Here is a 17,472-nt window from a genome sequence, read left to right on the forward strand (position 1 = left end):
AATTGAATGCTTGTAATATTTTAATATGAAAAAAAATGTGAGTCGAGATGTTTGAATACATCGCAAAATAAACAAAAGTTGAGTTGAATGATTAAATTAAATGTCAAGTATTATAATATTTTAATAGGAAACAAACAAAGTTGAGTTCAATGCACTACTACAAAAAATATTTTTTCTATCGCCCCTTTACCATCGAATGTGCTTCCACACAGATAGTGTACGTTGCAAGTGGCAGCGCTGTAATTACTTTGAATTTTCTACCGTCTGTTCTGGATAACAAACCGATAGCATTGATGGACCCCCTCCTGACCCCTTCCTTTGCCATCGGTTGAATTTCACAAACCGTTAGCACTGGGCGGCTCATCTACATTGGTTTGACTAAACGGACAATGGCACTGAGAGGATTACTTTACCATCTGGCTGTTTCATGATCCATTGATTTTTGGGTTGATCAACACTGTCTGGTATCCTTACTGAACCGATGTTGTATTTTTTATTAGCACCTATGATAATTAAATAATTGGAATATTGGTCATGTAGGTACATCAATTTAATGACTATATATATCCAATTTAATCATTATAAGAAAATCATTATTTAATAACATACATAATCCCAACTCAATAATATCTAATTAAGAATCATTAACCATATCAATTGAAATTTTTGTGTTATATTTTTTTAACATAAAATTTTGTAATTAACCAAGAGAGTAATATATATATATATATATATATATATATATATATATATACTAGTATCGTGCCCGTGCGTTGCGACGGAAACATATCATAAAATTGAATAAAATATGAAAATATTTTGTTATTGATATTCATAGAGAATTAAGCAAAAAAAAAAACAAAAGATAAAGCAAATAATCAACCTACATTTAGATTTTAAAAAATAATATTGGATAGCAAATTGAGCTTATGTTAAATTTTTTAGTTTTCTTTCTTTACATCTGAACATCAGGACCAAGTATTTTCCAATCAAAACCTGCATCTTCTAATTTGATGCGACCTTTCAAATCAACTGTTAATTTCTCTACCACTCTTGAGCTTCCCATGAAAAGTGTCATCTTTGATTTTGCCTAAATTGAGGTAAGAAAATTCAAATAACAGATAAAAATATATTTCTGAATTTCAGAACTCAATGTTGGAATTGTTTGCCTTTAAAAATAAACTTGCAAGTGTAGATTGAAAAAAATACAATAACAATTTCATTCACTCTTTTATTGCTCGTTTTCTTGCAACAAGAAATGGAACAAGCAAGAGCAAAATATTTCAATTCAATATAGTTGAGCTCTGCTTAATATATATCTATATGAGTGGGAAACTATCAGTAAGATGTGAACAAGCAGTTGCAAATATTTACCTCCAGCAAGAGCTTGTTCATGGTGGCACCATCACTCCATCAGAGGTGATAAAATCAGCATCCTCTAAATGTTCATATGGCTAGCGGAGACCAATCTGTTGCCCTAGATGGTTTCCTGGTATAGCAAATGAATGTAAATATGCATACCAGTACTAATTGGTACATACCAAGTAAGCATGTGTTTAGAGAAATAGGATGATTCTTAGTTAATAAAGGGTCGTGACAACCATGAAATGAAATAACTACACACTGAACCTTGCAAATTCTGAAAATTACTTTTGTTCATTTTCAAAGGGTTAATTATGGTAAGAATGTGTATAGAGAAAAGGGAACCTATTACAATAGTTTTCCATTTATCAAGGTTTCTAAAAGTATGCATACCTAGCTGATAAAAAAAAGAACAAAACATGATCTAAGATGCATTGAACTTAACTGTCCAAGGCCTTACTAAATATGCAACCGGATTAGAACAAAAATAAAGAAATACTTAGAACCATGTGTAAGCATGAGAAACAATATCATTTCAGAGAAAGAGAAGCATTTCAATAAACAAATTCCCATGAACATAATTTGCCCCAAGAATAATTAACTTGACAGATTTACCTAAGATAACATTAAGGAAATCAACATCAAAATTAATCCATTCATTTAGCCATATTCTTAGATCCATTAAGGTTACAAATCTAAGGGCTTGATTTGCTAACAAATACTAACAATAACAGTAAGCTAATAATATGAGGGCTGTCTATTTAGTAATTTGTTGGATTGAACTGACGAAAGCATGCGTATCTACTAATTCTTTCGTAGATTCAAATTCATCCACAGTTACGCAAAAATTCAGAAATTACAAATTAACTCTCAAATATTCAGGCTAGATTCAATCCCCTTTCCGATTATATCCATAAGAACAATAGAATATAAATAAATTTTTCACGAATGAATTTTTCACAAAACCTGAAACCCTAAAATAGGGTACAGACAAAAAAAATAAGCAACAATAGCAAGAAATTATGTAGAGAATTTAAATAAGGAGATAATACTACGAAGAAATATAACCTGAGTGCGCACTTGATTATGTAGAGAATTTAAATTCGATGAATCGACAGACGATGAAGGCGCGAAACTAGTATTTGATTATGGAAAGTCGATGAATCGATAGACGAAGCCAAGAAGAAAAACAGACAACGGAGGGAGGAGAAGCGAAGGAAAGCCTACCTTTTCTATTTGGAAGAGAAAGAAGATGGTAGAAGTCGGTAGAAACAATGGAGGAAAGAAAAGTAGAAAATAATTGGAAGAGGAACGGTAACGTACTAATAGTTCGCTGAGGCGAGAGAGTGAGAGAGAGATCGCGGAGAGGCTGGGGGAGAGAGATGGCTGGGCACGGGTGTGAGGCGATTAGGGTTTTTCTTTCTTTGGGAAGAAGGGATCGGGGAGGGGAGCAAACAAAGAAAAACTCCATGGGGAGAGGCGACTGGACGCCTCCACCGAAATTTAATATGCGCGATTTTAGATTTAGATCCGACGGTGCAAAACGAAAGAAAATGTGATAATACGTGTGGCGGGTCTAATTTTAACTAAATTTAGACTTCTACACAAAAAGACGATGTATTTAATCAATAGAAGACAGATTATTTGATTGGAGGGCTGATATTCAATCCGAATTTAGATGAATCAATCACAGCCGTTTCAGTTTCAGGATAGCCAATTTAATTTAAGATGCATAATATAGAGGATATATATATATATATGAGATGGGCTACGGTGAGTTGCGAAGTAAAGCGACTATTTTACTTCCCGCTCATATTTTGCGATTTTAAAGATCAAAACGTCAATCCGAACCGTTCATCTTGTTCTCCATATTGAAATGTGCGTGGAGACCAAATTTTACATTTTTTGGAATTTTTTTACTATTTATTAAGCAATTTTGAAAGTCGCTGATCTGATGGTCCAGAAAATTTTACTGTTTTTTACTGTTCACAGCAAAACAACAATTTTAAAAAATGCTTAATAAATAGTAAAAAAATTCCAAAAAATGTAAAATTTGGTCTCCAAGCACATTTCAATATGAATTAAACATCTAACAGTTCGGATCAGTTATTTGGACTTTCAAAATAAAAATACGGCGTGAAGTAGAAACGTGTTTTACTTCGCAACTCACCATAGCCCATCTATATATATATAGGAATATGCTAGCATGCTACACGTAGCATAGAGGCCCTCCGTACAACAGCTCAATATTCGACTTTTCAAAATCCGAACGGTTGATCCGAACGGTCGATCCGAACCGTTCATCTTGTTCTCCATATTAATGTGTTTGGAGACCAAATTTTACATTTTTTGGAATTTTCTTACTATTTATTAAGCAATTTTTAAAATTGCTATTTTGCTGTGAACAATAAAAAACAGTAAAAATTTCTAGATCATCGGATCAGCGAATTTCAAAATTGATTAATAAATAGTAAACAAATTCCAAAAAATGTAAAATTTGGTCTCCAAGCACATTTCAATATGGAGATCATTTTGAGCGGTTCGGATCGGTCGTTTGGATTTTCAAAATAAAAATATAGTGCCATGGAGCACCAACGCGTTTTAAACCATGGAGTAGCGTAACTCATCTCATATATATATATGAGATGGCTAAAATGAGCCATGGCTTAATAAATAGTAAAAAAATTCCAAAAATCTAAAATTTAGTTTCCAAGTACATTTCAATATAGAGATCACATCTAACGATTCAGATCGGTCATTTGGACTTTCAAAATGAAAATACGGCGTGGCTCACCAACGCTTGGTGAGCCATGGCTCACCCAAGTCAATCTCTCTATATATATATCACTATCTATCTTATTAATTACTAGAGAATACTCATGAATGTTTAAATTAAAATAGATCCAAGGTCGACGAAGTTAAACTAATGAAGTTCATAATAATTAAGTTTTCGTAACTAATTAGAGTAACAGAACTATACATGCAAAAAAGTTAAATTAAACATATGCATATATTAATTACAAAACATCCAAATTAATTAAACATCCAAATTAAATAATAGACTCCAATTCAACATATGCATATATTACAAAACATCCAAATTAATTATACACAAAATATGTTGTTCATCCATACATCCATCCAAGTTAATTTAGCAAATAAACAGCAAATCACAGCACACTAATTAGGATATATGTGATTAGCTGGACATGATGCATTTACTACCAAAAGATAATTAAACCTATCCAAATGTTCATAAGCCCCACATACTGGAGGCTAAGGTATATCGATCACTAATAATATCCTCCTCCTTTACAAGTACAACTCAATCGACTTCATAATAAAACCATCATCCGGGCAATAACGGTCAAACATCATGCTTGAAAATCGCCATGCTACTTCCATATAACTCCCCGCTATACTTAAATGTATATGACATACGTCACAATTATTCAGATCACGAGGTATTCTACAAGTGCTTAAAGTTTCTCAATTTCCCTTTATCCAACATGAGATACTGAATCGCTCGTTTCACCATGGTATCAAATCTCCAAAACTTATCCTCAACCCTCTCGAGATCTCTTTTGTCAGATGCTTCAACCATCGGGACTGGAACTTCAGTTTTTTCCCATTCTTCATAATCATTATAGCACAACTGCAATAAATAGTTGATCAATTGATATATAACTAGCCAGCTAGATTACTTGTGATTTTTACTTAATGTGAACAACAAATTAAAAATGAACAGAAGCGCTATGTATTTGGAAACTTACAGAAGACTAATGTTGTACTAGTACAAGCTTTCTCAGCTTTGGACAGCTCTCTATGATCCAATATTGCATTTCAAGATATGAATAAAAACACAGGGCAACAATGAGAACCGTCAAGTTTTCAAATTTGTGTTGTATTTTTGGCAGCTTATGTGTTAACAGATCCTACACATGTTTTGAATTAATATAAAATTTATATACAATTAAACAAGAGTCAGAATAACCTATGTATAGAATTACATTAATTAATTGAGGAGGGATCCAATTACACCATTTTATTATGTATCACATCTTAGTTAACACCACATTTTTATAAGTCTACATCCCTAAACAGAGTTTCTAAATAACTGTTAACCACTTTGTAGAAATTAAGGCCTATGAAGTTTCTAACTCTCACATCTCTGAAATTAATTTTAGAGTTTCTATTAAGCCACATCAGCAACAAATTAAAAAGGAGAAATAATTTGAGCCAATCATTTAGTCAGCATGGAGTTTATAAATAGTTTCTTAATAAGAAACTTTACTACAGAGTTTCTAAATAAGAAATTATCTCACATTCCTGAAACCGAATATGGAACTGCCACATCAAATTAGAAACTCTAATAGTTTCCGGGATGTAGATACTATCATTTTTGCGATTTTAAAATCTAAACAGACGATCCGAACCGTTCAAAATGATCTCCATATTAAAATGTGCTTGGAGACCAAATTTTACATTTTTTGGATTTGTTTTAGTATTTTAGGGCGTAAAAAGTTGCACGGCTAGGTTAGCTAATGGTGCAGACATATTTTAGGTAAGGGAATACTCCCGCATGGGTTCGGTGCTCCAGTTCTCCAAATGACCATGAGCAGGGCATCGAACTCGGGGAATTCTATCTGACATCTCCCTGCATTCCTCCTGGTTCACCCTTGTGACAGACCTACATTCATGATCAGCCCATCGGGGTTTTATTATTTGATTGTGGGGACATTTAACTCCCGACGGGCGCTAGCCCCTGCCGTTAATTACATCAGAAAGACCTTTTGAGTCAAGCTGAACACCTCGTTCATTCCAGGATTTGTGCCTATTGGTTGTGAACTGAGTAATGAGGCTAAAAAGGGCTCATGTATTGTCATGTTTTGGTCGTTTGATTGGTTCTTATTTATTTTAGTCATCTATGTTGCCATGTCTATGTGTATATATGCATCTATATTCATAATATGTGTTATTCATCTAGGAGATCATGATGTTTGTATGGAAATGGGTATTTTGGTCATTTCATAATGTTATGAAAAAGTTTATACATGTTGACATTTTGATCATGACATGAGATATGTATACATATAATGTCTTTGGAGAATTTTATGATTTTATTATGGAATTATGAGTTCTTAATTATGAGATGGGTATTTTCAGGTTGTAGCTGAAGCTTGAACACATCTGGATTTCATCTAGAACCTGGTTTGGGTCGATTTAGGCTTAGAATGAAGAAGTTATAACCAAAAAGGACAGAAAAAGACTTGTTTGTGAAGTTTTTGTACTTCTAAGGACCTATTTGTAAATTTTCAGGGACTGCGCTGTAAAGTTCAGATTATTAGAGGGATCTAAATGTGCTTAAGTATTACAAAAAGATTTTTGGAACTAGAGGAACTAAATATGCATCTTTAGATACTCATTTTTGGGATTCCCATCAACTAGTTACCTCTAAGGAGAATCATATACTTGAACAACCTTTCACAGAAGAGGAGATCAAACAGGCTTTGTTCTCTTGTGAGCCTAATGGGGCTCCAGGCCCATATGGTTTTTCCTTCAAATTTTATCAACACTTTTGGGATCTAGTTAAATCAGATATTGTCCTTTTATGCTCTAGTTTTTACACCAATTCTCTAAATTTAGTTTACCTTAATAGGTCCATTATCTGACTCATTCCCAAAGAGGCCAATGCAGCCACCATTAATAAGTATAGACCTATTAGTTTAGTGAACTGTATCTTCAAGCTACTTTCTAAAATTCTCACTAATAGATTAGGTTCTGTCATGTCTAGACTAATCGATGATAGTCAAGCTGCATTTTTGCCAAATAGATATATATTAGATAATGTGGTTTTAAGTCAGGAACTTATACATTATACCAAACATCATGACCAAAGTGGGGTCATTGTCAAAGTTGATTTTGAAAAGGCTTATGACAAAATACATTGGGATTACATTATAGAAGTTCTCTCTAGTAGGGGCTTTGGATCCAGATGGATTAAGTGGATACATAATTGTCTAGTTAGCTCTCAATCTTGTATTAGTGTTAATGGGGAATTAACTCCATACTTCTATTGTCAAAGAGGGGTAAGGCAAGGTGATCCCTTGTCCCCTTACCTCTTTATATTAGCAGCTGATGTACTCAGTAGAATGTTTAATAAAGGTAAGCAAGCAAATATACTAAGAGGCTTAGGACCAAAATGTTTCAATAATACCAACATTACTAATAGTCATTATGCCGATGATACTATCCTTTTTTTAGAATCTAATCCAACAATGGTTACCTCTTCTTGGTGGGCCATGCAAGCCTTTGAAGCTATCTCTGATATTAGGATTAACTTAGATAAAACTGAGATGTATGCAATTAACACATCTGCACAAAACTTGACCATGTTAGCAGATGCATTTAAATGTAAAACAGTTGTTTTTCCCATTAAATATCTAGGTTTACCACTACATGATAGAAAATTGCTTGCCTCAGATTGGAGATTTTTAATTGATAAAGTAGATAAAAAATTGCAAAATTGGACGGGTCAATTATTATCTATTGGAGGTAGACACACCCTAATCAATTCAGTCCTATCCTCTGTTCCTCTCTATGCACTCTCTATATACAGAGTTCCTAGTACAGTGTTAAAAGAGTTAGATCAGATTAGATGCCGATTCCTTTGGCAAGGCACAACTAGATCTAGGAAAAAGTTTGCTCTCATTAATTGGTCTGTTGTTTGTCTCTCAAAACAATATGGAGGATTAAGGATTTTAGATTTAAGAGATATGAACACAGCTCTATTGTTAAAATGGTGGTGGAAGTACCAGGATCCAGACTATCATAGCCATTGGAAAACCCTTATGAAGTTTATTTACCAGGATACAACATCATCTCACCCGTTATGCTCTCCTTTTTGGGCTGAGATTGTAAAATTATCTGAGTTAGGGTCCAATTGTACACAATTCACACCTGGGCAAGTGTCCAATGTCAGGTTCTGGGAAGACATCTGGTGGGGCAATTGTTCCCTAGCTTCTCAGTACCCTCAGCTTTATTCTAAATGCCTTAACCCACAAATTCTATTTCAGGATGTTATCAATTCTCAAGGGGAAGCTATGATCTTTTCCGATATACTAATGGGTGTTTGTCGAGGTGAATGGAATGCACTTCTGAATATTCTTAGTCATTTTTCCTTTACTCATCACTTTGATAAACTGTCATGGCGATGGTCTGCCTCTGGGGAATTTAATGTGCACTCTCTGTACCTTATTCTCAACTATAGAGGCATTTTACCTGAACAACCTTTACTGGTTACTACCAGTGCCTCCCAAAATCAAAATATTTATGTGGTTGACTTTTAGAAATAAAATACTTACAATGACTAATTTGATTAAAAAAGGATGGGAAGGGCCTAATCACTGTGTTTTTTGTACATTACCTGAGACAGTTAATCATCTTTTCCTACACTGTGTGGTCACCAAACAAATATGGCACTGGCTAGGGCAATCACAAGGCGTCTACCATAACTGGCGATCTCTTCAAGATGTGTTTCATTTTGCCATTTCCTTGACCCCCTGTGACCGATTTGCTTTTTTAATTGTGTTTAGTGCTACGTGTTGGACCATTTGGAAACATAGAAACGAAATATGCTTCCAACATGTGTCACCCAAATCAGTTCGATCTTTACTTTATCTCATAATTTCTCTTGTTTCTTATTGGACAGGTATCTCTAGGATAAAGCAAAAAGTGAAGGACGCTACGCACAAATGGTTGCCGGACATGGATGCTGTACCTCTCAGAGTCATATGGCCAGGAGATGAAGAAAGTGAATCCTTTCACTTGCCGGCATCATCCCCAGAGAATGTGTGCGACACAACTAATGCTGCTGTCATAGCGAGTTATAGAAATATTCAGTAGTTTACATCTCGAAACTTCTGTGATATGCACGCTCTAGGTGAGGGTTGTAATTGGAAGTAACTTTTGAGATTTTGTGTCCAGTCCCCTTTATTACATTGTGGTATGGGGCCTTTTGATATCAGTTAGGTATACCAGGTTAGTCCATGATGTTGTGATCTCGCTATTGTCTGACACTGTATGTTTCGTTCTTTGTTAAATGAAACTGGGTCTCTAAGACCTTTTAAACCAAAAAAAGAGGGATCTAAATGTAATGTAAGATTTAATTGTTTATTGACGTGGGCTTGGAGCCATTGGATTATGATTTGGGCTTCAAGATTTGAGTTTCAAGCTGTGAGATGTGTATTGGAGCCTGTTTTGGTTTTGAGATTAGTACTCAAATATTTAAATGTTGGGTTTGGGCTTTAAGGCTTCGGCCTTGGCATTTAATTATTAAGACTTGGGCTTCGGTAAAGAACGCGTCAAGGTTCGTGCTGAAGCGGACTGTCAAATTAATGACATATGGGACCCGAATGTCAGGGAAAATTGGCTTAGATTTGAATATTGTCTCCCAGATCAGCGTCCTGCATCAAGATTCATACTTCCTTTTGAATTTTTCATTCAGCTCCAAGATCAGACGGACTGGAGTGCTTTGAGCTTCGTGCCCCCTTGATATGAACATGGGAATGACAGTCAGAGCTAGGGTTTGACTCTCCGGCGATCTTCCGACCACTGCAAGGTCATTGGTAGTCCTGTCGGCTACCGGCAGCCATCATAACGGTGGTTCTCGGCAGAGATCAGTTTTATCAGTACCGACATGACTGTGGATCGATTTTCATAAAATTTCTCATGATTTTCTCCATTTGTTTGGTCATTTGGCATCATATTGGATGTGAGAGGCCATTAGAAGCATCGATTTGGAGTTTGGTTGCCGATTGGGCATGATCCTCCTTTGAGCTTTTGACTTAGCATCGGTTTGGTACCGAACTGGTATCAATAGGTGGTACAGTGAGCCTGGATTGAAATTGAGCACTGAGATTAGTTTATAATGTCATCTTGAAGCATGTCAGAGACCCAACAGAGTTCAATTTGATTTGAATCAGATTTTGATCAACATGTAGCATGAAAGCTTAAATTTTCAGATTCTTTGGACCTGTTTTCTTGTGAATTTTGTACTCAAGTCATGAATTTTCTTTCATAGGATCATGAAGGGCATCTGTGCCAATGTTTACCATTTTAGCAAATTTATTTGCATTTTTAGAGATTTAATTCATGAAGAGGGTATTGTTGTCCATGGCATGCATAATTCTTGTATTTAATTTTCATTTAACATTGAATTTCAATTCAGAGCTGAGTACAAGTCCAATCAATACAAATTTGATGTCTATCCTGACTGGTTTGAAGTCTAGTTTCTGAATATGTAATTTATTTAACATTTCAACCCTTTTAGAGGTCTCAAACTGGCAATGCAACTGTCAGGAGTCAAGTGTCCATTTTTCTGACAGTAGCATTTTCTGAGTAGCTGAACTTTGGAGATTAATTCCCGTCAATCAGCTACACCAAATTTCATGTTATTTATATAAAAATCTTCCTTGAGTCATGACCTGTATGCATATAAAACAGTTTTGTTAGACTCAATTCAGAGCTATATGAAACATATGTTTTTGTACAGGGAAGCTTTGCTGGTAAATAGCTGCTGTCATCATGCTGATAGCCAACTTCAAAAATTCATTCCAAGAGTTCTGCTAAACCAAATTTCATATTCTTTATATAAAAATTCTCAGGGAAGAGTGCTCTGTATTCTGGTAAAATTTTATGAATTTTGAAGCTACCTAGCTATATCAGACGGGGGGTTAAACACAAGGGGCAGATATGAATTGTACTGGTATTTGCTGTTTTTTTTTTATCATTTCAAAGGCTGAACTTCGGAAAATCATAACTAATTGTATAAAAATCCGAAAAATATAAATTTTATGTCTATTTTGTGTGTCTTTGAATTAGCTACATGTTGAAGATGTTATTTTTGCATTTTAGTCCCTGATAAGCTGAGAAATAGCCAATGCGGCTCTGACAGACATGTGAGCACAGTAATCAGAATCTCAATTTTTGGTTTGGGTAACAGATCAGTATGTACTGACTGATTTGTCAGAACATATCATTTGGTGCATGTATGGCACCAATATAGCACTCAATGGCTATGGCTTGGGTACAAGGCTGGTATAAGCCTGGTATCAACATTTGGTCAAGGTCCGGTAATGGATCATGAACTCCTTTACACTAGTAACACGATATATGCATATAAGTCCTTCAATTTGCATAAAATACATATCCAATGACTATCAATGAGCATTGAATCCTGGAGCATAGTCACAACTCTATCTCATTTGCTCTCTCTCATGTATTTAGGCAAACAAGTCCCTGGAATTTTAATATTGTTGAAGAGAGGCAATAAAGAGAGTAGAGTGTATAGGAAGATGTATGCAACATCAATTCCTAACAACTCATCCTCTCTGCCTTCTCTCCAACACATGAGTCCATAATTTCAACATTTTTATTTAATTCCATATTAAAGTTTGTATAATAAGAAAATCATTGAATGGATGTAATTCAACATCAACTCTCATGATTATTTTTAAGATACTTTTCTTATATGGAGTTTATCACTTTTAATCCCTTTTTATTATATATTTATCTGTACTTTCATGTTTTTGACAGTAAAATAAAAGAAAAGGAAAGGGAAGAGGTCAAGACAGAGAAGAAGAAAGTGAAATAAAATGCAAATATTTATATTTTCAGATTCACTGGCTTCTAAAATCAGCTATATATATAGCTGTTATTGTCTCATCACTTTATTATTTTTATTTTTATACTTCAGTATAGCATAGATTGCTATAAGAAACTTTATTTAAGCAACTCAATGCCTTGAGCTCATGAATCTGAACCAAGGTACTAATAGCACAAAAAAAAAAAAGAAGAAAATGAAAAGGAAAGGGAGGCACAGATCAGATCAAAAGAAGAAAGAAAGGAAAGATGAAAAATGTTTAAAAAGTGATTTTTATGCATCTTTTTATATATTTCGTTTTAGAACAACAATGAAGTAAATAAGAACATCAAAGGATCTAAAATAACATTTTTTTTATATAGTTTTATTGATGTTCAAAGTAGAAAATACAAGAAAAATGCATTTTTGATCATCAAGCTTTCATGTTCTTTAATTTGTCATGAGACAAATCTCGAAATCATGCAAGCTATCCTTTTGATTGTTTTAAAGACATCAAAAACAAAGAAGAACATGAGACAATCAAAGAAAGAAGAAGAGGCAAAGGCAAAATACACAAAATTTATCAAAGAAGAACTTTTTATTCATCAAAACATATGTACAAGCTTTGGCCTATGAAGGCCTACATCTTTCTAGTCCCTAATTGACTAATCAAAGCATTCTATAGTAATCAGAGGAGGAAGAAGAGCTCAGGTGAGCTAATTAGAATGAAATTTAATGGTTTCTAGCTATATATGGCTATATATGAGGATATATGGGTCTAGCACAGCTTCGCTATGATGCTTGATTCCTGACCCGAATTGTGTGTCTATTTCTCTTCTAGGGTGCTCCTTATATAGCCTCAAGGCTAGGGCAACACTAGAGTTTCAACCTTACAGCTTCTTCTTGGCCGTGCATTTCATCGAACGGTTGGCGTGCAAGAGAAAATTGGGCTGGATTGATGAGCTGGCAGCATCTTTGACATGACTCAATGTGTTGGCATGATCTCCTTTGCTTAAGGCATCTAACGGTTACATTTGAAGGAAGCATGGAGACAGAGGCGCAGATGACAGTTCTGCTATTTTTTATCGTTTCTTCCTTCAGTGCCGTTGACAGTTCTCCAATTTGCATAGGCTTGGCGCTGTGAACCACGAAGGAAGCTTCAACATGGTGTTTGGTGAACCGAGCCTTTGAGCTGAGAATCACGCAAGGCGCGTTGCGCATTCATTCAATTCCAGCGTGATTTTACCTTGAGCTCAATGCTGATTGGCTGAGGCTTGATGGGTCCACATTTCGGTTTAAACGAGAAACGAGCTGCGTTGTTTTCATGAAGGCTCAGCCCTGGTTTGCCCAAATGGTGGTATGGAAGGCTCAGCCTTGTGATTGCCCTAATAACATGAAGGCTCTCCCAAATGGTGGTATGGAAGGTAGGTGATGGGGAGACATGCGGGGTTTTTGCTCAGCCCTGGTTTTCTGGAGCTCTACAATACTCCTCAAGTGACCAGGCACAAAGGGAAATGGTGCTCAAGGATTTAACCACTGGGGAGGGGTGGGGGTTCGGTTGGGACTCTGACAAATTAATCTCCTATTTCGGTTACTCAAACTGTGTTGCTATCCTAGCAGAAATCCCTCCTCCAAGGGGAGATGCAGGCCCAGATAGGCTAATATGCAAGGTTAACTCGAATGGCCAATACTCGGTGAGGAAGGGATATGCTGAAATCAGGGACTGTGCACAAATTGGGGACCCAACAAGGAAGGGCATTTGGGAATTGATTTGGAAGAAAGGGGATATACTGCCAAGAGTAAGGCTCTTTCTTTGGAAACTAATACAGAAGGCTCTTCCATTGATGGCAATTCTGGCTAGGAGAATACCACAACTGAATCCGACATGTGCCACATGCGGCGAGGCATCGGAGGATCCGAGTCATCTCCTGTTTTTCTGCCCTTTTTCAAGGGCTTGCTGGTTTGCTGGTCCTCTGCCGCTCAGGTCAGACATGCTCCATGTGGAGATTGAAAATAATTTTCAGAATTGGTGTACCGGTATCTCGGACCAACAATGGACTATGATGGCGAACATTATGTGGTCCATCTGGAGGTGCAGAAACGGTATGATCTATGCAGCAAAGACTCCTTCCATTGGGATCTTTTACAGGTACTATTCGGCAATCTCAGTAGAAACTATGGTTGCTGAGACAGGCAAAAAAGGTGTACTGGTACCAATGGAAGAGTCCTTGGAGATGAATTCAGAGTTTAAATGTCACTGTGATGGCTCCTGGGTGCAAGATAGAGGGGGAGGATTGGGTTTCATAATAACCAAAGGCGAGGAGTTGATAGTCTGTAGAGCTGAGAGGGTCGCAGCGGTTTGTGCTTTTCAAACTGAAGCAGAGGCTTTAAGAAAGGGGATGATAAAAGTGCAGCAATTGGGGATAAGCAGCTGTATTTTTTACACTGATTCACTGTCCTTAATGAGGCTGGTATCGCAAAATCAGCCACCTGTAGAAGCAGATTGGCGGGCTTACCAGGAAGTTTATGAAGTTTGGGAAATTACAAAAAGGAACCCAGGATTCAAAATTGGTCATGTGTCACGTAGCCACAATGAGTTGGCTGACAAACTCGCGAAATGGAGCAGGCAATCGGGTTTGGATTACACCAGTTACACATACCCATTGCTGCCAGGATAGAGCAAACTTTCCTGTCCACTGGATAGCTACGTTACAACTTGTTTTTTTTTTACTCTTCCAGGAAGACAGATATGTAATAGGAAATATTGGAGGGATGTACTAGCCTACGGGCTTTAAACTTGTCAAAACAAAAAAAAACAAAAAAAAAAACAAAAAAAATCAGCCGAAGCTTAACTCCACGGCCCAACTCATTTACCTTCGGTTTAGCCTATTCAATTTATTTCGGCACCTTACTCTTTGCTGGGCCGATCTATTCATATAGCCCATAATTTTTTGGTTTCTTTAAACCGTGAGCCTCTATGATTAAATACATATTCAATCTTCTCCATTTCGAGACCAATTGGAGTCTCCATTTCTCATTTCTAAATGAACTCCAATCTTAAAGATTCCCAAATTTGTGCACCCAGTTCATATTAAATGCTATGGGTACACCATGCTATTTGGCACCAATCAGAATTCGCCATTTCATCTTGATCTTTAAAAATTCATAACTCTTTAACTACTTTGAGTTAGAATGTGTATAATATGTGAAAATTAACAGTTTCACATGTAGAATATTACCATGAATTTTAATATGCTATTATCAATTTATCTTGGAGAGCCTTCATGCATATTTGGCATATTTCCAAGTGTTTAGTATTGCCAATTTTAATTTAGCACCATTTTAGGGTACAACAAGTATTTATTAAGATGTGTACAAAATTGTTGTTTTCAGACAATTTTGAATAATTGAAAAAACAGCAATTTTAAAAAATTCTAAATAAATATTAATAAATTTTCAAAAAATGTAAAATTTGGTGTCCAAGCACATTTTAATATGGACATCACGTTGAACAGTTTGGATCGATTAATTGAATTTTAAAATCGCAAAAATAACTTATAAAAATATGGTGTCAAGATGTGTCACCTCTATTAAGCCACATCACCATAAAATATTAATTAATTATATTGTAAAAATGATACGATCAAGCTATATATATGGGTGTGCATACACGGCGCAGATGGCATCTGAGGAAAATCTTCAAAATGTGAACATCCTTAATCTTGTGAAGTAGAGAAGTGATCCTCTTCACGGTAGGTTTTGCAGTATAATTCTCGAACCAAATTTCGAGGATGGGTAAAGTGGTCCCTAATGATTATTTCAAAGAGAAAACAAGTTTAATAAATTAATGTGAAAAACAAAAAGCAATATTTTATCATTATGTCACATTCACAGGCATCATGCAGTATGACAAGAGTAACAACTAAAATATATATGATAGAGAATTAATTGACCATGCATATTCAGCCAAACCTAAAATATCGTTTAGTCAACCAGGCCAATGGACCATATCTCATGAATTGAGGGAAAATTTTTCTTTTTATTCTTTTCAAGCGATTACTGTGGCCCAATTCAAAACAAAATAATAAAAATTCCAATAAAACAAAACCTACTTCATGTCTACCTCTTTGAATCAAATTTTCCTACGCATCCCTTTGGAACTGCAAACTAGAGAACTGCAAAGCTCCTTTTCTCTTTCGTTCTTCTCTCTACACTACTACAGAACTGCAAACTGCTATCAGGTAAAAATTAAATCTGATAACAGATTCTCTGGAACTAGAGACCAACGCGATAGAACATCAATTTCTAAAGAACTGCAGACTAGTACTCTTCTTCTACTGCTCATATGTTTAGTACCGATAGAGGGTGCTTTTTAAAAATATAATTTGCTCATATTATAGTATAATAACTTGACTATTTGGTTAAATTTTATTATTTCTTTTGCTATTTTATAAATTGGAATCTGATTTATTATTCTTATAAATTACATGTAAATATATAGTAATGGACTTCGTTGTAAGAAAAATTAGCTTAAGGTCCTCAGCTAATAAATTTATAAAGTTTTTGGTGAAAAATTACCTAAAATAAAATCACAAGAAAATATATAGAAAAAATTAATCTAAATCATTGCCTCATGATCTACTCTTATATTTTATAACTAAAAAATATAATTAACTACTGTAACCAAAGAAATTTGAAAGCATATTTAAATGCTCTTGTAATCTCCTCTGTTGTTGAAAATTATTTAATTAATCAAATATAAACATTTCGACAATAATATGATTTCTTTGAAAGATATTAAAACATCAAAATTGAAACATAAATTTGAAAAACTAAAACTTTCCATTCCAACAAGTTGGATTGTAATTTTTACTTGATTAACCTTGAATGCTTCATATATCTTGATATTTAAACTTATTTGTGATACTGAAAATTTTGCAGATAAAACTGAAAAATTGTGCTACTTCAACTAATATCTTCTATCTGACCTAGCTTTCTATATAATTCATTCCTTACTGTTAACAATATAGAAAATAAAATGGGAGAAGATGTGTAGACTTCCTCATTTAATCCTATTTCTTAATTTTGTTCAACTCTATAAAGATATCTCTCTTCTCTCTCCATGTAGTCTATATCATTTGAGATATCACATTTATATGTTTGATATTCCGGAAAATTAGAAAGGAAATAAAATCTCTTCCACATGCAGAGATCTGTTTTTTTTTTCCACATCTCCAATCCCTTCTCTTTTTATCTCCATCTATAGTATTTGTTTAAAGGACAAATTATATTTTTTAAATGATATAAAAAATGAAAAGAAGTGAAGATATTGTCAATCAATTATCAAGCAATCTAAAGTTTCTTGAAATGATATTTAAAAAAATGGGAAAAAATCATAACCAATCAAGAAATCATGTATCCAGTATGTATGGCGAGTACATATTGAAATAAATTAAGACTTTTACACA

The 17,472-nt window shown here is 34.9% G+C and overlaps 1 protein-coding gene across 1 annotated transcript in view; it reads left to right on the forward strand.

Moving 5' to 3' along the window:
* The window catches only part of LOC144557616 (putative laccase-9), a 96,843-nt gene that overhangs the window by 609 nt on the left and 78,762 nt on the right, over positions 1-17,472 (forward strand). The window lies entirely within an intron of this gene.

Source organism: Carex rostrata, chromosome 7 (assembly GCF_964058835.1).
Source record: "Carex rostrata chromosome 7, lpCarRost1.2, whole genome shotgun sequence".
Taxonomy (NCBI): Eukaryota; Viridiplantae; Streptophyta; class Magnoliopsida; order Poales; family Cyperaceae; genus Carex; species Carex rostrata.